Source organism: Polypterus senegalus, chromosome 2 (assembly GCF_016835505.1).
Source record: "Polypterus senegalus isolate Bchr_013 chromosome 2, ASM1683550v1, whole genome shotgun sequence".
NCBI lineage: Eukaryota > Metazoa > Chordata > Cladistia > Polypteriformes > Polypteridae > Polypterus > Polypterus senegalus.
Genome location: NC_053155.1, coordinates 45971973 through 45997096, shown reverse-complemented (window position 1 = coordinate 45997096; position 25124 = coordinate 45971973).

Below are 25124 nucleotides of genomic sequence, written 5' to 3'. Positions count from 1 at the left end.
AAACTGTTGATTTTCTGTTCGTCAAACATTTTGGTGACCTGAGAGATCAGCCTTACTAAGACCTTCACTTTTCTTTATTTTCAGATATTGTGTGACGGGCACAGGTGAGCTGGTCATCTGGCAGCTTGTTTTGTGTCTCATTATTCTTTGGCTGCTAATTAAAGAAAAAGAGACAACTAAGGGGTCTGAGTTAAGTTAATTAAAACTAAAGCAAAATAAGTTAATTAGCAGCAAAAACTGGTCACTAATGAAGAAGATGGTTAGAACGAAAACCTGCAGCCACTGCGGCCCTCCAGGCCAGGAGTTCGACACCTGTGGTGTAGATAAACTCTTAAAAATAAAGGTGGCAGAGTGGCTCTTCAGAGCGCTGCCATAGGGGAACCTTTTTTGATTCCAAAAATATCCAACCACATTCAAGTTCCAGAGAGAACTTTTATTTATTAAAATCTGTAACAGGCTCCATACAGTAAATAATAATGAAAAGATGGTAAGAGAGAGAGGTTGGGAGCAAACACTGATACAACGCATTGCCACACTCACCACATGACAAACCAACTCAGGACTGCAGATTAGGACCCAAGTGCAGCCATGCAATGGGTCACACCTCAGTACCACACTACTGTAGTTCAGAAGGAATGGAACAGTGTGAGGTTTTTTACTGTGGCTGGAGTGCCAATTCTGCCACCAACCCCCAGGTTTTTCCCTGCTGGTTGGAAGGCCTACATGCAGGGCTGGATTCAGATTAACATCATACCCAGGATGGAGCAATTTCAGGTTAAGGGCCTTGCGTAGAGGCCCAACAAAGTAGAGTCACTTTTGGCATTTACAGTTTTTGACCTGGCAACCTTCCAATTGCCAGATGGTATATAGTATGGTAATAGATGGTAACATATTTGTGAAATAACAATGGGTCATGATTTTTAAAAGGACTCTTGCTACCATATGCACACAGGCTAAGTTCTAGGTAGCCTAACTTATATTATAGATTACATTGTAAATGTGCTACAAAGAACCACACAGTCCAGTAAAGAACCACAAAATTGCCATTAAAGAACCATTATTTTTACAGTGGTACAGAACAGCAGAGGGCCAAGGACAGAGCCTTGAGGACGCCCTTGTGTGACCGACGCTGAGCTGGACCCCTTGTTGCCAAGACTAGCAAACTTCTGTCAATCAGTCAGTGTGGACTGAAAGGTGTTGTGACCTTTTGATCTTTCCAAACAGATTGATATGGAGAAGACAATCAAGTGGTAGAGATTTGAGGACAAATCAGAGAGGTTACATATCTGTTGATTCACCCCTTCTTTCATCATTACTTTTAAGTGTTATCCTTCTCTTCTCTTTATGTTTCTCAATAGACAAACTTTCTTTATCCTTCTCTGTTGTTGGTGTACCAAACTGTACGTTGTCTGATGTTTCTGATCCACAGTTAAACAAAAAACTGAAATCTCTGTGAACATCTCTAAAAATTCATTCTTAAGGACTAGTATGGAAAATTCTCAACAACTGCAACATACACAAATAAATTGAAAGAAGAGAAACAAGATACTGGTGCTTCTCTTGGCCTTTCTACATGGCTTATCCATCATACCTGCCAGGTTGTGTGGCCAGTAAACTTCCCACCTCTGCACAGCATGACACACTCCTCTTTAATATTGCTTGTTTCTCTTCTTTTAACATCTCAGGTTATAACAAGTTTGATTAACAATTAGATGTATCTGAAAATGCGCTGCAGAAATTGTAAAGTGAATTAATACTCGATTCATTTTAAGATATTTCAACTGCATTTAAAGATATCTTGGAAAAAGTTAGCAGGGATTTTGGAATTCAATACATCTCAAGTGCAACTCAAAATGACTTCTATAGAATTGCGTTATGTTTTTAATAGAACTTCTTACCTGTTTTAAAATACATTGAATTGAAATGAAATATTTTAAAATGAGCAACATGTTATTTTGAGATGTTAAAAAGCATTTCAGATGTCTCAACATAGTCTGGTTGGTTAAGATATCAGGAAATGTAATTAAGATATCTTAAAATGTATTTCAGATACCTTCATATTGCCGCAGATGTATTTCAGATATCTATAGTTTTTGTGCAGAAAGTGGGTCAAAATATTTTCAGAGTCACTATAAAATACATTTTTAGATATCTTAAAATCATTTCATGATATCTCAAAATGAGTCTTATCTTTTTTTTTAATACATTTTGATGGATGGCCAGTGCCCCTACCTGGCCGGGACACCTTCTTACAGGACCGACCGGGGGAGTGGATTTGCACAAGGCACTGCCCCGGGGGCTCTTAAGGGCCAACCCCCTGTGCCTCGGATTCCATGGGCGCCCCCATTGGGGAGCTGCAGAGCACTATTTTGTTGGCCTTTTGCCATACCTGGGAATGTTACCAGACATTGCTAATGAGCCACCTGGACTACTCCCAAGTGCAGCATAAACAGAGATGCCTGCCTTCTTTCAGAAAGGCAGAGTTGGGAGAAGGATTGCAAAGCTTGCTGGAGGAGGAGGATGGAAACAGAGAGAGGAAGATAAAGAAAATAAGCCAAAGTGCTGTGTTCTGCTTTATCTGTGCTTAGTGCTTTATTGTACTGTGTATTGGTGGGAAATGATTAGAAAATGTTTCCCACAGCTGAATAAAAACCTATGTGTGTTGCTGGATCTGTGCCTGATGTTTGTCAGTGTTGGGTTTGGGGAGCTGGTGCACAACAATATCTAATAGTTTATTTCAAGTTATCTTAAGGATTTGAAAGTGACTTCACAAAATTTGATAGACAAATAATCATAGTTTTTGTATCAACCAGGCTGTAGCTACCAAGCTTTGTATAGAACTTTGAAGAAACAGAGCAAGCTGAAGACAAAACAATGCAGTGGAAGATCTAAAATGCTGTTCGCATTTAATAAGAAGCATTTCAAAATCAATTTGTTAAAGGATAAGAAGTCTAAGAAAGTGCTTGCTTTAGCCTCTGGCACCAAATTAATTCAATCATGTGAAGAACTCTTTAAAGAAATAGTCTTAAAGGCAGTGTTACAGCTAAGAAACTACTCTTGTAAAAGTGTAAAAAGCAAAAGAAACTGCACCATATGAAAGATGATAAAGTATGGAGTTACAGTCAGTGGCAGGAAATGTTATCGATGAAAGAGTCCAAATGTGAGATATAAGATTCAAAAAGTAACTATTATAGAATAAGAGTTGGTAAGAAGGGCAGTGATGCCTATCTGAACTCCTCCATTAAGTGTAGTGGATCTGTTATATTCTGGCGGTGCACTATAGTCAGTGCTGTAGGGAATCAGGTTGAAATTAAAGCAACGACGGCCAGCGAGAAATATGAACAGATTTTGAATTATCAATGTCAATGTCAATTTATTTTTTATGGCACATTTAAAACAACATAGTAATGCTGCGACCAAAGTGCTTTACAATAATAGAATAAAAGAAAAACAAAAACAATAAACAATAAAACATAAAATAAAATATATGAACATAAAATAAGATAGATAATAAATAGAAATAATGTTATATGATCACAGAGGAAGCCATCAGTATTACTGAAGGTCACTGAATGCATGTGAAAAGAAGTGAGTTTTCAATCTTGTTTTTAAGAGTTCAATTGTTGACAACTCCTTTATATAATGAGGTAGAGAGTTCCACAGGCGAGGGGCAGCAGCCGCAAAGGCCCTGCCCCCCTTGGTTTTACATTTGGTACGAGGGACAACAAGAGACAACTGAGCAGAAGATCTAAGCACTCTGGATGGCTGGTGTAAAACACACAATTCAGATAAATAGGCAGGAGCAAGCCCATTTAAAGATTTAAAAACTAGCAGCAAGATTTTAAAATCAATTCGAAAACTGACAGGCAGCCAGTGTAAATAAGCTAAAATAGGAGAAACAGAGTCATACTTCCTTGCCCCAACCAGAAAGCGAGCGGCAGCATTTTGGACCAGCTGTAACCTGTGTATCAGAGATTTGCTAATCCCAGAATACAGTGAATTGCAATAATTGAGGCGAGAAAAAATAAAAGCATGAGTAGCTTTCTCAAGATCTTTAGAAGATAAAAAAGGCTTTAACTTACCTAATAGACGAAGTTGGAAAAAGCAACTCTTGACTACAGAATTTACTTGTTTCTTAAAAGAGAGGTTACTGTCAAAGATAACACCAAGATTGCTGACTTGAGGTTTGGAAAAGACAGAGAAAGAGCCGAGTAGTCCAAGACCAATTTGGGCTTTAGCTGATGGACCCACTATAAGCACCTCCGTTTTATTTTGATTTAGATCAAGAAAATTATTAGCCATCCATGATCTTAGTTCAGACAGACAGTTGTGGAGTTGATTTGTTGCAGAGTTGCAGACGGGAATATAAACCTGAGTATCATCAGCATAGCAGTGAAAAGAAATGTTAAAATTCCTAAAAATCACTCCAATAGGGTGAAGGTATATATAGAATACAATAGGACCCAAAATGGATCCCTGAGGAACACCATATTTAAGAGGAGCAGTAGATGAAAAAGAGGAATTTAAAGTCACTGAAAAGTGTCTACCAGTTAAATATGACCAGAACCAGTTAAGAGCAGCCCCTTTACTCCCAACAAGATGTTTGAGCCGCATCAGCAATATTTTATGGTCAATGGTGTCAAAGGCAGCGGACAGGTCAAGGAGGACAAGGACTGCCGCATCACCTGAATCAGTAATGAGAGAGATGTTGTTGAACACTTTCAGGAGTGCCGTTTCAACACCATGATAACGCCTAAAACCAGATTGGTAGGTCTCAAATAAATTATTGGAGTTAAGGTGACTGACCAATTAATTATAAATAATTTTTTCTAGAATTTTAGCCATAAATGGCAGCTGGGAATTTGGGCAAAACTTGGTTAAAACTTCAGGATCTAATCCTGCTTTTTTAGATGGGGACGGACTGCAACATGTTTAAAAAATGAGGGCACAACTCCCGAACTAATAGAATCATTTATAATGGCTAGTAAAGATGGGCCCAACACATCAAAGGCTTCCACTAAGAGACGTGGTGGTACAATATCGAGGGGGCTGGAAGCTGGTTTAAGGGTGTCAATAGTTCTTTTTAGCATTGAAAGTGAGACTTGATTAAAGGAATCTAGAACAATGTCATGATTAACAGTAGGAAGTTCATAGCGAGTTTGAACAATGCCACGGCGGATAGTATCAATTTTGCTGACAAAGAATGATAGAAACTGCTCACATGAATGAACAGTGCTATTTAATCCCATCATAGAATGAGGGTGAATGGCTGCATTAATTGAATTAAAAAAATAAATCTTTTTTCCAACGCCGTTCAGCAGTTCAACAGGTGCGGCGCAGTGATCGCGTAGTTTCATTTAGCCAGGGAGCAGGTCTTACCTTATTACTGCGTATCTTGGGTGGAGCAATTGTGTCTAAAATGCATTATTATTAGCATTATCATGCAGTACCTTCAAAAATGTCTTATTTTAAAATCATTCAGCATGAGAATGACCCCAAAACACACTGCAAACACAATTTTAATTCAAAACACAAGCTCTAAAAGGAGAAGTCTGTACAAAGATCACTAATAGTATTAAACTGCCCACCTCATAGCTCTGACCACAAAGTAAGTGAAGCTGCGTGGGATCATTTGGACAGGGAAATCAACAAAAAGTAGCCAAAGACAAAAGAAGGGTTATGGCAAATTCTACAAGACACCTTGGAAGAATTGTAATGGCCGGCATTGTTACTCTAGAGATGGGCAGGTTCTGGACAGGTGATTGACAGCAGGGTGTTCACAAGTGTGTTGAGCTCTGTGTTCCAGGAACCCCGTAACTTTCTCGTTATACCTTTGAAGTCCGAGAAGGCAGGTGGAGACTCCCATGGTGTTAAAAATTCTTGTAGATGATAATGGGGTTAACTGGGAAAAGGGACACAACCTGAGAAGCTGGGTAGCGATTGAGAACACTGCAAGAGTAGAATAGCCTGCCTAGTGAAGTGACTGTTATTTCTACATGGCATTTGCGAGTTTAATTCTGCTAGAAGACTGCTGTAAATGATTTCTTGTGAAATAAACATGCCAGTTATTGGACTTAACTTCCATTCGGTGTGTATCTCAGTCCTTCCATCTCGGTGGTCGTTGCAGAATATAACATAGGAATATTTGAAAAACAAAAATGACACTTCAGTATACCACAGCAGATAGCTTCATTTTTGCATTCTAAGGGAAGTCAGACAAAAACTGACTTGTTTAAAAACACAAGATATTCTTTTATTTTTTTCTCTGTCAATGTAAATGTGTATTATTTTAGAAGCAAATAAACAATTGCTGTCCATATAGTCACCTTGTGTTAAGTGCCCTTGGACTTTTGCATGGTAGTATGTGTGTATATATAGTGAGTCTATACTGTTCATGTTCAGCTGGCATATCTCTATACCTATAAAGCACAATGTCTGTTTTTTTTTTATTTATTCTTCATGTACAGTATTGTTTCTCAACCCACATGCTTTAAATTTAGCATGATGGTACTTCTCACCATAAATCAGGCTTCCAGCATATAATTTTGGTCTTGCTCCTTGGGGGTGGTGAGGGCACCCTGGGGTCGGTGCAAGTGTCAAGAAATACTAAAATGTAGTAGTAAGAGTGCCATGCAAGTTGCAGTGTTACTGTAATGGCCAGCACATAACCCTGTCAAGCAAAGGACCTGGATCTGATCCTCATTCATTACATTAAACATTTCCCTCGCTATTTTTGTCTCGGCCGCTAAGTGGGGTCGTATTGCCCTCTGAGCTATTTATTCTTGTGATTGCCAGCATAATCACTCTCTCAACCTGCTCAGCGGCATTTCCCATTTGGATTTGAAGCTGCTTTCTCCTAACCTGTAATTTTAACCTCACAGTTGAGTCAAATCTCATAATAAATTGGAATTGCTGAGCATATTAAGTCTGAACATCTAAATGGAATATTTTTCCCACTTTATATTTACAGTAAACTTTTCAAATGATACTTGCACATATTCATAAGAATCATAGCTATATGTACGTAAATAAAGCTGACTTGGCCTCTGTTTGTATGTTTGTTTCAGCATCACTTAAAAACAGCTTCTATATTTTGTTTTTGTAAAGATAACACAGGGATGGTCCAGCTTGGAGTTTAGGCCTTGATCAAATGGTGATGTAGGCTTGGTAAAATCGATATTGCTGATTCCTGTTGTCGAGCATTAAGACTATCTTCAAAACTGATTGGTTGAAGGTGAATGACAGCCTAACTGGCATTGATTGAGGTCACAATGAATGACCACAATACTAATGGAATGTAATAAAGAAGAATTTGTATTCACGGTATTTTTTTGGTCACTGTCCATCTGCACTGTGGAGCGTCATCCATCAGTTTTACAGGATGTGGCTGAATCTGAGCAGATAGCATAGCCCTATACAATTCAGAATTCATCCTGCTACCTCTGCCAGCAGTCATATCATCAATAAACACCAGTGATTAACTTCCATTTGCAGCCATGCATGATCATGACATAACATTGCCTCCACTATGTTTCACAGATGATGTGGTATGCATAAGCCATTTCTTCTCCATACTCTTCTCTTTCCGGCATTCTTTTTTATATTAATTGTAATTTCCTTTGTCCAAAGAAAATTTTCCAGACCTGTACAGGCTTTTAAAAATGTTTTCTGACAAAGTCTAATCTGCCCTTCTTGATGCTTGAGGCTTACCAGTGGTTTGCACCTTGTGGTAATCCCTCTGTATTTACTTTCATGAAGTTTTCTCTTAATTGCAGACTTTGGCAATGATAGATCTACCTCCCGGAGAGGGTTCTTAGTTTAGCTAAAAATTGTGAAGGGGTTATATACTTTGCCGGTGAAAGAATACTGCAATCATCCAACACAGTTCTCTTCTTTGGTTTTCTAGGCCTGAGTTCACCAGTGCATTCCTTCTTTTTAAGAATATACCAAATGGTTGATTTGACCACTCCTAGTGTTTCTGCTACCTCACTAAGTCTTGTTTTGCTTTTTCAGCTGAATGATGGGCTTGTTTTACTTGCATGGACAGCTCTTTGGATCTCATATTGAGAGTTCACAGTGACAGCTTTCAAATGCAAATTCCACACACAAATTACCTAATTAATAGATAATTAAATAATGAAGGAACTGTTCACACCTGGCTATGGAACAGCTTGTCAGTCAAATGGGGGGATAAGGGGGCGCTATGCAGAAAAATGGTTGACATTCTTATACGGCTCAGAAGATATTTTTGATAAACCCCTGGTAATTGGTAATTAAAGCTGAAAGTCTACACTTCAATCACATAATGATTGCTTTATTTCAAATTCATTTTGGTGGTATACAGAGCTAAAATTATGAAAATTGTGTCACTGTACAAATACTTGAACCTGACTGTATATATTATAGATGCCCCAGAGGATGGTTGAACATCCTGCCCAGAATGGAGGTGGAGTCCGTACCTGGCCAGGATGCCATAATGGAAGGATGGAGTAAATGGGGGCAATATCCAGGTGGGGCACAGTATAATTCCCGTCTAAGGTGGGATGTTTGAAGAGTAGAAAAATTGGCAGGAGAACATGGCAGGGAGCAGTTTATCCCCCACTTTAATAATGGCAATGTCTCTCATACAGAGTTCCAGTTTGGACACCTATAGGGCTGCATGAGAGCTGGAGTCCAGAGGAACAGCCCTGTAGGGATCCCTGCTGGATGATAGAGGGTGTTGCCTGGGAAAGATCTCCCTAGCCTCCTCATAACCCGGAAGTGCTTCCAACTAGTTACAGACATCACCAGAAGTTCTCGACTGGAGGAGTAGCAGTGCAGTATAGGGAGAGAGGAGAGTGAGAAAGAAGAAGAAACCCCTGTTATTGTTTGATACAAGGTATTTTGTAGTAAAACCCCTTTAGTTGAACCCGGGGCTGTGTTTGGGGTTTGGAGCTCTGTGGTGTCCCCTATTTAATATTGTTTCTTTGTATCAGTATACTGGTGCTGGATTATGTGAATTTCCCCTTGGGATTAATAAAGTATCTATCTATCTATCTATCTATCTATCTATCTATCTATCTATCTATCTATCTATCTATCTATCTATCTATCTATCTAGCTTTTACAAGAGATATATATATATATAAAATAAAAAATGAATGAATTGTTATGAATGCACATGTCTCTATATACATGAATGCACTTTTCAGACATGTATAAATCAAGTGTTAGGACTTAAAACATAAATTGTAAGAAATGCACTTTTGTGGCAGGCTGAGCAAGTGGAAATGTAGGGGCCCTAATTATGATATAGCACTGAAAAGGCACATCTGAATCAGTACTATGTCGTTATAATAAAATCAATAAAGATGTCTGAAATTTCATTGATATTCCAAAGGTATAGTGAAAAGAGACCTATTACATGTCATTAAGGGCACTTAACAAACACAGTTTCCAATTTTTACGGAAGGATGAACAAACCACATTGTGAACCGTCTGACCTCCACCTTTTACCAGAGCACTCTAACACTCAATAAACAAGGCCATTGTGGTTTATTGATTGTAGAGAAATAATGATGAGCAACCCTGCATTTATTTAGAATGTTTAACACACTGAAAATCTGGCAGCTTTATTCACAACTGTATAAACATTTTGGAGCAATTTTTGTATCAAAATAACAATGGAAAATTCATACACGATCATTATGATGTTTCCTTGTCAATGGCTATGTTCTGTATGAGTTTTCCTTTTAGATTTTCCATCAGCTGTCTATTCTTTATCTTGAAATCAGAAGGCAGCAGCATAGCCTAACATTAAACCTGTAATTTTAACTCATTCAGTGTTTATATACTGTATATATATATATATATATATATATATATATATATATATATATATATATATATATATATATATAGGTCAGGCCCAAAGCTGTGATGGATAAGACAAAAGATGGGTACTGTAAAAATGATATACAGTATATTAGTTTAACAAATAGTCATTTATTTACAAAACAAAACTATATTATGAAAATATAGTATTAACAAAATTAATTAATTTGCATAATTTTGTAACTACCATTGTAATAGGCAAACACAACTCAGAGGCACTGGAGTTCTCTATGTTTTACCTGGAGTTTTCGTTCCTCAACATAGGTGCCTTTTCTTATACTCCATTATCTTGGTTACAGCGCACACCTCTAAAACAATAAAAGGAAGCTTTCCTTACCAATCGGTTTATCTCCTGCCACTTATGTTCTTTTTTTCTCTATACCTCAAACACTCCTGCTTATTGTCCCCTGACTCAAAACTTTCTTCTGCTGCACCTTCCTTTTTCTGTCTTTTATCTCCTAAGAGGCATGTCTGCCCCTCACAGAACAGAAACCCTTCACTCTGTCCCATCACTTAGAGTATTCATTCTACCTTTTCTGCTCCCCCACAGTGCATCACAAGCTGCTTGCATGTCACAATATTTTAACAAAACACAACAGAATTTAGTAAGAAAATTACAATACAGAAGACCATTAATATTAATACAGAAGAACGTTACCGTCAATGGTTTCCATTTTCAACGCTTTTCAATTTTGTTGGCATCACATTTTATATTGCTCAGTTTGCTCCTCCTTCTCTGTAAATTGAAGCAATACTTGAAACACTTTTGCTGTTTTGTAAACATTTAGTAAGTAAAATTTTTTGTGACAATTCCAACAGCTCACACAAATGTTTATCAGCCATAACAAAGTATAATAGATTAATTATAACATAAGAGAAAAGCTACAAAACCCTATTAAAACTGAATTTATGCAGCTGACACTGTGATTTCACAATATGGCATGATATATGGTGCTGGGGAAGAACATTATGCGAGAGCACAAGGGAGAGTTGTTCCAATGTGCAGAGCTCATCACATACCATACAGCAGCAGCAGTACAATAATAGACAGACTCTGGCGTGTGCAAAAATTTTTTTTTGTTTGGCACCTGAGAGTTAACGGAGACTGACGGTCAACTGAGTGATGGATAATCAAGGATTAATTGTATATTGTGGCGTGTGCCTGGGGGTGGTACCCAGCTGGGATGCCCAGGAGGACCGGAGGAGGGCTTACGCCTCCTCCAGACCACGTGGGAGCGACCGCCCTGCTTGCTTTGCGGACCATGGAAACTGATCTTGGAAGCTCAACCCTATAGGGGCCAGTGGTCATCGCCAGGGGGCGCCCCAATGCCTGAGGAGCCCTGGCCCTCAGCACTTCCGCCACACCACACAAGTGCTGGGGGGAAGAAGACCAGGGACACCCGGAGTGCTTCCGGGTGCGCAGCCGTTACTTCCGCAACACTGGGGAGTGCTGGCGGAAACTAATCAGGAGGCACCTGGAGCACGTCCGGGTGTGTATAAAAGGGGCTGCCACCCTCCATTAGATTGCTGAAGTCGGGAGGACGAGAGACGAGGTCTTGGTGGAGAGGAGTGGAGGCGGCCTAAAGAGAAGACAGAGGCATTGTGAGGCCTGGACTTTTGGGGCTGTGTGTGCACTATTGTATATATTACTTGTTTAATAAACATGTTGTGTGTGATTTAAACACTGCTGTCTGTGTATGGGCCATCTTCCACAATATATAGAGCTGCATATAGAGACCTCAGGTGGATGGATGGGCATCCTGACTAAGAAAGAGAAAGGTTCTTTACCAAAACTGGAAGCCCATGGTAGACTGATTGGCATCCCGGCTAGATGTGTTTTCAGTATCTTTCCTGCCCAGGATAAAATGGAAAGACAGGGAAGGACTGTCTCTGGGGACTGTTTATTCCCCCAGTAAACTAAGTGGCAGCTTTCCTCAGGCAAAGCTCCCATTCATACTCCCGCAGGGCACCTTGGGCCATGTAGTCTCAGAAAACAACCCTGTCAGACTGTGTGGGTGCAGCCAGAGGGAGCTATAAGAAATGTGCAGACCTCAAAGTCTGACTGAAGTGCTGCCAGGCTGTTATCACTTGACACAGGAAGCACTCTTGGGTCCTGAGGTGAAAGGAGCTGAACAGAAAATCTGTTAAACGAGAATTGCAACCTGTTTAAGGTATTGGACAGAATAAAACCATAATTTTTTAAACCTTTTAACTGTGTGACTGCAGTTGTGTTCTGGGTTTGAGGAGTTGCATTGTCCTCTAGCATATATATATACAGTATATATATATATATATATATATATATATATATATATATATATATATATATATACACACATATATACAGTATATATATATATTCTCTCTCTCTCTCTCTCTCTCTGTATATATGTATATGTATATATGTGTGGGTGTAAGATAGATAGATACATTGCCCTCCATAATGTTTGAGACAAAGAAAATTTTTTCCATGTTTTAATCCTCTGTTTCACAGTTTAAAATTATAAATCAGTTTAGATGTTTCAGGGTACCATTATGTTTGGGACATAACAATGGTCGGTATATTAAAGCAGTCATATTTAGTACTTTGTTGCATATTACTTGCATGCATTGACAACTTAAAGTCTGTGATTCATTGACATCACCAGGTGCTGAGGATCTTCTATTATGATGCTCTGCCAATCCTCTAATGCAGGCATCTTCAGCTCCTGCTTGTTTCAAGGGCTTGTCCCCTTACGCTTTCTCCTCAACATATGGAAGGCCTGCTCAATTGGATTTAAATTAGGTGACTGGCTTGGCTATTCAAGAATTTTCAGTTTTTTAGCTTTGAAACCTCCTTTGTTGTTATAGAAGAATGTTTGGGATCATTATCTTGTTGTAGGATAAAGCATAGTCCAATGAGTTTGGAGACATTTATGGAACTTGAGCAGATAAAATGTTTCTATACACCTCAGAATTCATTGTGCAAATGCCATCAGCAGTTAGTTACTTTATCAAAGAAGATAAGTGCTCCAGTACCTGTAGTAGCCATACACGCCTAAGCCATCACACCTCCACCACCATGTGTAACAGTTGAGGTTTTACACTTTGTATCTTGGGCAGTTCCTTTTCATCTCCACTCTTTGCTCTTGCTATCACTCTGATACAGGTTAATCTTTGTCTAGCCTGTCCACAAGACCTTTTTCCAGAATTCTGCTGGCTCTTTTAAGTCCTTTTTCACAAACTGTTATCTGGCCATCCTGTTTTTGTGGCTAAATAGTAGTTTACATCTTGAAGTGTGGCTTCTGTATTTTTGATTATGAAGTTTTCTGTGGATAGTCATCTCTGGCACATACACATCTGCATCCTGAAGACTGTTTGTGATCTTTCAGACATGCATTTGGGGCTTTTTCTTTACCATAGAATTTATTCTCATTAGTTATCAGCAATGAAGGTCTTCCTTGGCCTACCAGTCCCTTTGCGATTACTAAGCTCACTAGTGCATATTTTCTTCTTAATGATATTCCAGACAGTTCATTTAGGTTTTACCGATGTCTTGAATGGTGTTATTCTTGCTTTCAAGCCTCATAATGGCTTCTTTGACTTTTGTTGGCATAGACTTTGTCCTTATATTAGACAATTGAAACAACAAACTCCAAAAGTAGTCTGTAGGTACAATTAAGCTGAGGTATCTTACACCTGAACTAATGAAGCAATGAAACACACTTGAGGAATCACAAACACCTGTGATGCCAATTGTCCCAAACATCATTGTGACCTGAAATTGGGAGACCAAAAAAAAAAGTGCTGTCATTTCTACATGGGGTGAGCAAAATGTATGCAAATACCCCTAAATGAAAGTCTGTAATCATGTCTGAATTGTTTGATTTGTAATTTTAAACTGTGGAGCACAGGGGTAAATCAATGAAAAAATGAGTCTTTGTCCCAAACATTATGGAGGGCACAGTGTGTATAAATAAATACATTTAAATAGACCAATAAATTCTTTAACCAATTAAAGATTTATTAAAATAAGTTTTAAAATAAATTACTGTGTCATCATACATATGTAATTGTTTTGGTATATGACAAATGAGGTATGGTAACACATTCTATAGCACTGCTGCCTCATAGTTCCAAAGTCCTGTTGTGAAAAATGTTTGCATTTTCAGTGTATGATGGCAGAAGAGAAATAACTTGAATGATGTGAAAAAAACATCCATTGGAAAAAGAAACAAAAACTTACAGTATGTTGCTTCTGTTGCATAATCCACATGTCCAGTAGATATTACAGCTCCCTAAATAATTAAAATACTGAGATGTATATGGGATATCATTTTCATGATGATAGGAGTTAAAGCACGTTATTAAACATGGGAACACGGTGGCACAGTGATTGTTCATGTCTCACGCAAGATGCTTGCTGCACCTGGTGCTACCTTCAATGAAATACTTTATTGTAGCAGTACTGTCTCTTTCAAATGTACAAACCACCAATTCCTGTCCTTACTTTTCTTTCTCCAAATACCCAATCGCCACACACAATCAGCTCTGTAATAGATGTTAAGCCACCTGTAAGCTTAGAACGCTGATTCTTCAAAACTTTTAAAGAACATCGCAATAGCTTCGTAGTACGTGTTTAATTATTCTATCCATCTATCCATTACTGTGTCGCGTCAGCACCAGCAAGAATATAGCGCGAGGCAGGAACAATCCGTGAATGGAACGACAGCAGCTCACTAGCGCTGCAGCACCTTAAAGTTAAAGTTTTATCTGTATAATATAATAAACATTTTGCTGCATTTCATCTTAAAAATGATATCGCGATCATATGTAAATACATGCTTTATAAAGTGACTCAGGCCTAAATTGTCCCTAGTGTGTGACCCTGTAGTTAGGATATAGCGGGTTGGATGATGGATGGATGGATGATAAAGTGGCTCAGGTTGTGCAATATTATAACTGTAGTGCAAGTTTACAGTGAGGTGATTGTACTAATACGTACAAACAGTTCTACAAGGTGCACTTGATGGACTGATTGAGGGCGTTTAGAGTTCTTGGGATGAAACTGTTTCTGAATTGTGAGGTCAGTACAGGAAAGGCTCTGAAGCGTTCGTCATATGAGAGCAGTTCAAAAGACAGCATGGCTGAGGCAGCGTGTGCTTGATGCTGTATACCGATAATTCTCTTTCCAATCAGCTGCTGTACAGCTGTGATTCACACTCAGATACAGTGATATTAATACTCAGAGTGGTGCAGTGAGAGTAATATGGAAAAAGATGATCCAATGTGTGATTCGAGGTGCAGTGAGAGTAACAACACTTAAACAGTTATTGTATTAGGAATAGTTTGTCCATTCTGTGGACCATTATATTGTTACAGGTTAATTACAATCAGATGCATTAAACTAATAAACAATATACGCTTAATTTCAGTGTATTTATAAAGCCGCGTCAGGGATGTGGATCTGAAAAAGAAAAAATAACCACACCGGAACAGTAACACTACTTTGATGTTGGGTACCGCCAGTCTGCAAAACCGAGCAGAGAACTTGCATACGACAGGGTATGAACTACTGTGGAAATGTGCGTGGCTTTACGCCAAGTTTAGGTTTTATACATCGCGATTTGAGCGTGGAAACGTTTGTACGTAACATTTTTGTGCGTACACACCGTTTATACATGAGCCCCCTGGTGTCTCCCATTCTCTCTCTCTCGTACACATGTTCTATCTTCCTACCGTCAGTGTTTCTTCAACCCAACTCCCTCCCCCAACTCTTGATTCAGTATGATTTCTGGCCGATGGTAGATTAATGCTGCGTTTCATTTGAACTGGGAAGTTGGGATTTCCAATTGGAACCTCCCAAAAGTCGGATTTCCTACTTGGAAACTCAGGGCTGGCTTGTCAAGTACAAGTTTGTTCAACTACAGATTATGATGTCAATTCAAAATGGCAATGTACACTGAAAATTTAAATGGAAGCTAGGTATTACACTTTTCATTAGAATTTCTGTTTATCAGTGTCTCATTAAATCAGTCATACGCACAGTCCTGTCCAACCTCTATCTGTGGACATGTTGCTACAGTGTTTGGATGTGAAAAATACCACATAATGCATTGTTCAGTAGTTGTCTGTGTTCCAAAATATAAAACACAACAAATGTTTTCCTGGAGGTGCCTGTATGGTTTTACTGGAACACGGTCAACTCGGGTGTGACGTCTTTCCCAGCTCCCACATCTGACTACTGAAGTAAATGGAATGCAGCATTGCCCCACTTCCATATCAGTCCTGCCCACTCTCTGGATTACGTTTCAGAGTTAGGCTAGAGCTTTCTTTAGCTACGAGGATACCAAGTTAGAGTTCCATCAAGTGGACACTTGTTTTCTGTGCATCAGAAATTTTCAGGAGCCCTCAAATGGCCAGGTCATCCAGGCAGACTCTATGCTTTCTGTTCATTCTCTTGCTGGACTGGATGCCCATTAGCCTCCCGCCACCTTTTCATGGCATCTTCCTAGCTAACTGCACTTAGCTATTGCTTTTTAATGCCTTAATCAGATATTGATGCTTATCCTTAAATGTGGGCAGAAGGCACATAATATTGACTTTTTAAGTCTATATGGACATATTTGTCGGTTCTTCTGCCACTTTATCAACTGTAAAAAAGTCAAAAAAGATTATATAAGATGAAGAAACAGTTGAATGGAGCTCTGCAGACTGGAAACTAGCAAAAAAGAAAGCTAACCATGGAACGAAACCATCTATCTTTTAAACTGCTTATCCTACTGAGGCTTGTGAAGAGCTGGCACTTGTCTGGGCAGCACAAGGCTGGAACAAGCCCTGTTCAGGTGCACACATTCTTTTTAATGTTGCAAATTTTTTGCTGCCAATGAACCTACAGTAACCTGCATGTCTTTGGCAGTCAACTTGAAATCAAAAGGTTAAGCGTGTCACACATGGGCGATTAGGTGGCAGTCAAAGAGCCTAAAGGTAAGTAAAACATTGCGAGATAAGGGGTTGTTACGTGGTACTTACCTGAACTCTTTTCTCTCATCAACAGAAAACTAGAAGGAAAATAATACTGCAACTTCCGGGTTCCAAAATGGCCACGATGATGTCACGTCCGGCCACCATTGATGACGTCACTCCGGCCCCCACTAAACACCTCACTTCCGGATCCTGTTGCCACATCACCATATTGCCAACCGTTTCCTGTCACATGTGTTTTGCTTCCTATATAACCGCCATTTTGAAAATAGTTCATTGTTCATTGTACTTTTTTTTTTTTTACAAGGCTTTGAATCATTTCATTTTCTTATTGTCTGACGACAATATATGGGGACGGTCCCCAAATCTTTATTTTGTACTTTGTGATGTTTATTCGACCACAAGCAATATATTTTACTTATCACAGGCAGAAGTTTGGGCTCAGAGCTAAATATGCTGGACTCTTCATTGTCACCTCTGCCACTTAAAAGAAAGGCTACAAAATAAAAGTTAAAAGACAATGTCTTACCCCCTGCATGGTAGACTATATAATAAATAAACCGAGGATGCCAGCTAAAACGATTAAGCAGGTAAATATTTTAGGTTTTCACTAGTAGACAAAATAAATAAATAGATAAATAAATAAATAAATGAATACAGTGATAGTGATGGCTGAATTGCTTACTTGGCTAAATTATTTTAGAATGACAGATTCTCCCTTCTGGAAAAAAGAACTGCACGTAGCGTCCCTGCTGTTAAGGAGGCAGAGTGTGCTACTCAGGAAGTGTTCTACAAAGCTACAACATAATACAACTGACATGAGGGCAACAAACAACTCCTTAGGCAGAGTATGATTTATTTAATGTTAACTTATAACTTTCTTCCTAACGTTTTATAAATGTATTTCAATGCTGTAAAGTATTCAATATAATTACATTTCCTTTCAATATAATACTATGCACAACAGAGGTGCAAAAGAGAACTTTACCATACAGTATACTGTAATATAACTCATATGGAAAAAGAGTAAACAATTGAATAAAATAGAACTGATTTTTATTTCCAGGTTACACAGTTGCTAGGAACTTCTTTTGATTGTATGCCCATACTCATAACAAAAGTAAATACAATTAACATCACAATATACTGTCACAGATAATAATAATATTAAAAATACAAATACATAAAACAAGTTGAAAATGCAGAATTGCACTCAAGCCTATGTATACCATAAAAATTGAGATCAGTAAGAAACAGACAGGAATCAGAGACTGTGTTTAACCAGCATGACAACAGTAGAAAAGAAACTCTTCATGTGTCTGGTGGTTCCTGCTTTTTGTGACCACTAATGCTTCTGTGATAGTAATAACTGAAAGAGATGGTTACCCAGGCGAATGTAATCTTAAATTATATTTACACATATTTTGACTTGTGATGTATACATGTCCTCAACAGAGTCTAGTTTCAATCCCACAATCCTTTCTGCTAGTCAAATGCTGCAGTTTATGTTTTGAGTGAGCAAATGCATTGTCATACCTGGCTGTTATGGAGAAAATGTGAATGCTTCTAATGACAGCTTGATAAAACTGAACCAGAACTGATCTGGATAATTTACACTTTTTAAACTGGCAGAGAAAAAGTATACACCGCTGATCTTTTTTAAAAACAGAAATTATGGTTTCATCCCACTTCAGACAGTTAGTGATAGTGGTGCCCAGAAATTACAATTAATCCACACTGTGACAGTAAAACCATTTATAACTAGGGAGGTAAGAGGAAAGGAGTGTCTCCTAAAATCCACAATTATTTCCACTGTTTTCAGGATAACTAAGTTCAGATTGTTTAGGGTGTACCAACTAGCTAACTGATCCACCTCCCTCTGGTATGGCACCTCATCCTCAGATGAGGACAGGGTGGTGTCATCAGCAAACTTTATCAGTTTAACTGATAGGTCACACTGGAAGTGCAGTCACTGGTATAGATGGAGAAAATGAAAAAGGACAGAACACAGCCCTAATGGGACCCTGTGCTCCGGATCATGGGCCCTGACTGATATTTGTCCAACTTTACTGTTCGTCATCTGTTTCTTAAAAAGTGAAAGATCCAGAGACATGTGGCATAATCCATCAAATTAAATTATATAGAAATACTAAAATTCTCTACAAATAATATTTATGGATATTTATATGCTGTAAGACATGTGCCCAGACGCAGTGGTAGTGCTGCTGCCTCGCAGTAAGGAGACCTGGGTTCGCTTTCCGGGTCCTTCCTCCGTGGAGTTAACATGTTCTCCCTGTGTCTGCATAGGTTTCCTCCCACAGTCCAAAAACATGCAGGTTAGGTGCATTGGCGATCCTACATTGTCCCTGGTGTGTGCTTGGGGTGTGTGTGTGCCCTGCGGTGGGCTGGCGCCCTGCCCGGGATTTGTTCCTACCTTGTGCCCTGTGTTGGCTGGGATTGGCTCCAGCAGACCCCCATGACCCTGTGTTAGGATATAGAGGGTTGGATAATGACTGACATATGCTCAGAGGGTTAGAAAAAGGAAAATGAAAAGGAGATAAAAGATTTTGGCAAAAAATGCAATCTTAGAGTAGGCAGTGGATCAGAATGGCAAAGAGGCATATGTAAAAGTCATAATCCAGAGCCACCAAGCAAGAACCATAGTCAGAATAACATGGTGAAGGTCCTAACACTAGCTTGAATGTATTGCCCCTAACTAAAACTATATGTAACATTTGGTTTTATTTACAAAGCCAAAAGCTTTAAAGCTAGAAGTGGTGTGCCTCTTTTATAAAGGGGCCTTGATGGCTAGTTACAAACTGGTGGCAATAATTGAAAAAACTAAACACAAAATGGCTTGACCAGAAAAAAAATAATAAAACAAACATTAAGATTTATTACAACAGCCTTGTATTTCAAAACAGACTGACTTACCTGCTAGTAAAACCCTTCATAGACTTCATAAAACATTTATGCACAGTAAATGTTAAAAAAAAAGTACAGCAACCAATTAGTTCAATGATTTTATATATACGTAGGGGTCCACATTAATGACAGGCTGGAATGGTCTGAAAACTGAGAGGAATTAAAAAAGACAGATTAGAGCTGACTTTCTTTGATGGCGTCCTTTCTTCAATGTGGGTAGTGATATCCTTTACGTGTTCTGTAACTGTGATGGCCAGTGCAAATTTTATGGGCTTTGGTGTGCTGAGCCAGTGACATCACTTCAGGAGAGCACCACTGAATGAACAAGCTGATTACAAGGGCAACAACAGTTATGGTGTACACTCTCAATCCACTGCAGTCAGTGGAGGAGGTGAAAATGACAAAACTGATGGCCAGTAGAAACAATATGTATTGTGTATTGTATAATAGGTATCATGGTGGTGCTTTGCATACCACACCTCCAACATTGATAAAATACAGTAAATCCTGTGTAGGTTTTTCTCAAGATACTCCTGTTTTCCTCACAACTTGTAAAGGTATATACTTTGTGATGGATCCCAAGAGTGTCAGCGAGCCCCAAACCCCTAAACACAATCACACCAAGTCCTGGGTTCAAATAATGCAGTGTGTATTGTACAATTCCTCCACAAAAGTTTTCTCTCTCCACTATACCTCTCCTTTACCACCATACTGTCCTTCTCCAGTTGATTGTTGCTCTATGTTCTCCCAGCTCCGACTCGCCTGGATAAGGGCATGTGGCCCCTTTTATTATGGACCCGGGAATACTTCTCTTGCCAGGGTGATTGCCCAAAGGAAGTACTTTCAGGTCACATGGAAGTCCCATAAATTTGGAAGCACAACTCCCTACAGTGCCCCCTTCTGGCACGCATGGTCCCCAGCAGGGCTGCTACATCTCCCAGAATTCCCAAATGGGCGCCTTCATCGAGGGCTGCTGCCATCTAGCGTCTTGGGGGTGTAAAAAGCCCCCAGCCACATCTTCCGTCTTCAGTGGGCTGTCCATCCAGCCTTTCTGGCCCTTCCTTCCGGGTCTGATCCCCTTCTCCTTCCTGGCTGGGATGCCTGTCTGCCTACTAGGAGCCTTCCATCCGGGTAAGGAATCATCCCCTCCTCTGGCTGGGATGCCCATCCCACTCATGTGGTAACTACCGCTTTTAAGATTAATTGGTGGGGCTAAGCTGACAATCATTAACAAGCATTGGTATATAAACAATTGGGGCCTGCAATGAACCAGTGTTAAATTCCGGGGATGATTTGTGACATGTGGACCCAGCAACGATGTAAATGTTATGTAGCCACATATTTAGTCAGTACTGTGTGTAGCTACCATGAGTTAATTTGCAGAAAACTTGTCAAATAGCTCTTTATGTGTTCTTCTCCTTTCGGCTGCTCCCATTAGGGTTTGCCACAGCGGATCATCTTCTTCCATATCTTTCTGTCCTCTGCATCTTGCTCTGTTACACCCATCACCTGCATGTCCTCTCTCACCACATCCATAAACTTTCTCTTAGGCCTTCCTCTTTTTCTCTTGCCTGGCAGCTCTATCCTTAGCATCCTTCTTCTAATATACTCAGCATCTCTCCTCTGCACACGTCCAAACCAACGCAATCTCGCCTCTCTGACTTTGTCTCCCAACCATCCAACTTGAGCTGACCCTCTAATGTACTAATTTCTAATCCTATCCATCCTAGTCACACCCAAAGCAAATCTTAGCATCTTTAACTCTGCTACATCCAGCTCTGTCTCCTGCTTTCTGGTCAGTGCCACCGCCTCCAAGTCATATAACATAGCTGGTCTCACTACCATCCTGTAGACCTTCCCTTTCACTCTTGCTGACATTTGTCTGCCACCAATCACTCCTGACACTCTTCTCCACCCATTCCACCCTGCCTGCACTCTTTTTCACCTCTCTTCCACAATCCCCATTACTCTGTACTGTTGATCCCAATATTTAAACTTATCCACCTTCACCAACTCTACTCCTTCCATCCTCACTGTTCCACTGACCTCCCACATGTTTTTACACACATGTATTCTGTCTTGTTCCTACTGACCTTCATTCTTCTCCTCTCTAGAGCATATCTCGACCTCTAAACATTGGAAATACTTAAATGAAAACCCAGCTATTATTACGTTTCTGGTCCCTGATGGTTCTCAAGTGTGTTAACATGAGTAATAAAACTGTAATAAAAGTTTAAAGCTTGCAAACTTGAGACCACAATGCATATATCACATCAGCACCTTCCAGATTCTTACCTTTTTAGACATTGGAGTATAAAGTTGAAATTAACAAGAAGTCATCCATTATTTGCTGAAGGGAACACAGCTGTGTCAAGCTCCTTTATTTTTTACGATCAACATTTATACATACATGTATGCCTAGGGAATAATCTTCCTTGCTCAGATAATGAGCAATAAGTGATACCACTCCAGGACAAGAGAGAAGATCTCATGAGAAGATACCAAATAAGGGCTCCTAACCCTGCCTATGTCATCTAAAGCAGGGCAAGCCCCTTCTGATCAGGACTCTGGTGGCTCCAGAAGGTAGTGTCTCATTTAGTGACAGAGGTCTCAAAACAGACAAAGCTTATATAATGTACTCCAAATCTTTTTGTTTGGGATTGGTTTTGTTCAGCTTTCTTTATTGTGGGTGTGCTTGAAGGACAACTTGAGGGCTTGCATGATGGTAATTTCACTCCGAGTCGCAGGTTGCCGCTATCTCTAAATGCCTCTCCTCTTCCTCCCTATTCAGAGTGGAAGACCACAGATGTCAGTTCCAGTTTTCAGCCACCTGAACTTGCCTCTTCTGCCTCCCATGCTTCATAACCGGCTCCACCGCTATCTTTCACCAGTAAATTGGAAAGATTCGCCCCTGTGACGATGTTCCACTATTTAATGTGTTTACTAGAAAAATACCCGCGCTTCGCAGCAGAGAAGTAGTGTGTTAAAGAAGTTATGAAAAAGAAAAGGAAACATTTTAAAAATAACATAACATGATTGTCAATGTAATTGTTTTGTCACTGTTATGAGTGTTGTTGTCATATATACAGGTATATATATATATATATACACACATACATTGACTCCTCCCGTGTAGTTCTAGGATTCTTTTTCACCTTTCTCAGAACCATTGACACCCCACGAGGTGAGATCTTGCGTGGAGCCCCAGAGCGAGGTCGATTGATGGTCATTTTGTGCTCCTTCCATTTTCGAACAATCGCACCAACAGTTGTCACCTTCTCTCCCAGCTTCTTGCTAATGGTTTTGTAGCCCATTCCAGCCTTGTGCAGGTCTACAATTTTGTCTCTGACATCCTTGGACAGCTCTTTGGTCTTTCCCATGTTGTAGAGTGTGGAGTCTGCTTGATTGATTGATTCTGTGGACAGGTGTCTTTTATACAGGTGACTAGTTAAGACAGGTGTCCTTAATGAGGGTGACTAATTGAGTAGAAGTGTCTAACCACTCTGTGGGAGCCAGAACTCTTAATGGTTGGTAGGGGTTCAAAACTTATTTCCCTCAATGAAATGCAAATCAATTTCTATCTTTTATTTAAAGTTATTTTTCGATTTTCCTTTTGATGTGCAATCTGCCACTGTTGAAATACACCTACCATTGAAATGATACTGTTCTGAGACTTTTCATTTCTTTGTCATTGGACAAACTTACAAAATCAGTGAGGGGTCAAATAATTATTTCCTCCACTATATACACATACATATACACACATACATACACATATACACATACATACAGATAAATATACATATATATACACACATACACATACATACATACACATATATACAGATCTACATATATATACATATCTACATATGTACACATATATATGTATAGATATATACATATCCACACACACATATATATATATATATATATATATATATATATATACACACATATATATACATATCTACATAAATATATATACACATACATACATACATATATATACATATCTACATATACTGCTCAAAAAATTAAAGGAACACTTTGAAAACACATCAGATCTCAATGGGAAAAAGAAATCCTCCTGGATATCTATACTGATATAGACTGAGTAATGTGTTAGGAACGAAAGGATGCCACATTGTTTGATGGAAATGAAAATGATCAACCTACAGAGCTCTGAATTCAAAGATGCCCCAAAAATCAGAGTGAAAAAATTATGTGGCAGGCTAGTCCATTTTGCCAAAATTTAATTGCAGCAACTCAAAATTGTATGCAGCACTTTGTATGGCCCCTATGTTCTTGTATACAGTACATGCCTGACAACATCGGTGCATGCTTCTAATGAGATGACAGATGGTGTTGTGGGGGATCTCCTCCCAGATCTGGACCAGGGCATCACTGAGCTCCTGGACAGTCTGAGGTGCAACCTGGTGGCATTGGATGGACCAAAACATAATGCCCCAGAGGTGTTCTATTGGACTTAGGTCAGGAAAGTGTGGTGGCCAGTCAATGGTATCAATTCCTTCATCCTCCAGGAACTGCCTGCATACTCTCACCACGAGGCCAGGAATTGTCGTGCACCAGGAACCACTGTACCAGTATAGGGTCTGACAATGCGTCCAAGGATTTCATCCTGATACATAATGGCAGCCAAGGTGCCTTTGTCAAGCCTGTAGCGGTCTGTGTGACCCTCCATGGATATGCCTCCCCAGACAATCATTAACCCACCACCAAACTGCTCATGCTGAATGATGTTACAGGCAGCATAATGTTCTCCATGGCTTCTCCAGACCCTTTTACTTCTGTCACGTGCTCAGGGTGAACCTGCTCTCATCTGTAAAAAGCACTGGGCACCAGTGGTGCATCTGCCAATTCTGGTATTCTATGGCGAATGCCAATCGAGCTGCATGCTGCTGGGCAGTGAGCTCAAGGCCCATTAGAGGACATGGTGCCCTTGGGTCACCCTCATGAAGTCTTTCTGGTTGTTTGGTCAGAGACATTCACACCAGTGGCCTGCTGGAGGTCATTTTGTAGAGCTCTGGCAGTGCTCATCCTGTTCCTCCTTGCCCAAAGGAGCAGATACTGGTCCTGCTGATGGGTTATGGACCTTCTATGGCCCTCTCCAGCTCTCCTAGAGTAACTGCTTGTCTCCTAGAATCTCCTCCATGCCCTTGAGACTGTGCAGGGAGACACAGCAAACCTTCTGGCAATGACACGTATTGATGTGCCATCCTGGAGAAGTTGGACTACCTGTGCAACCTCTGTAGGGTCCAGGTATCGCCTCATGCTACCAGTAGTGTGATGTTGCGATGTCCACGGCTTTATTTAATATTAGCTAAGACCTGGCACTTAAA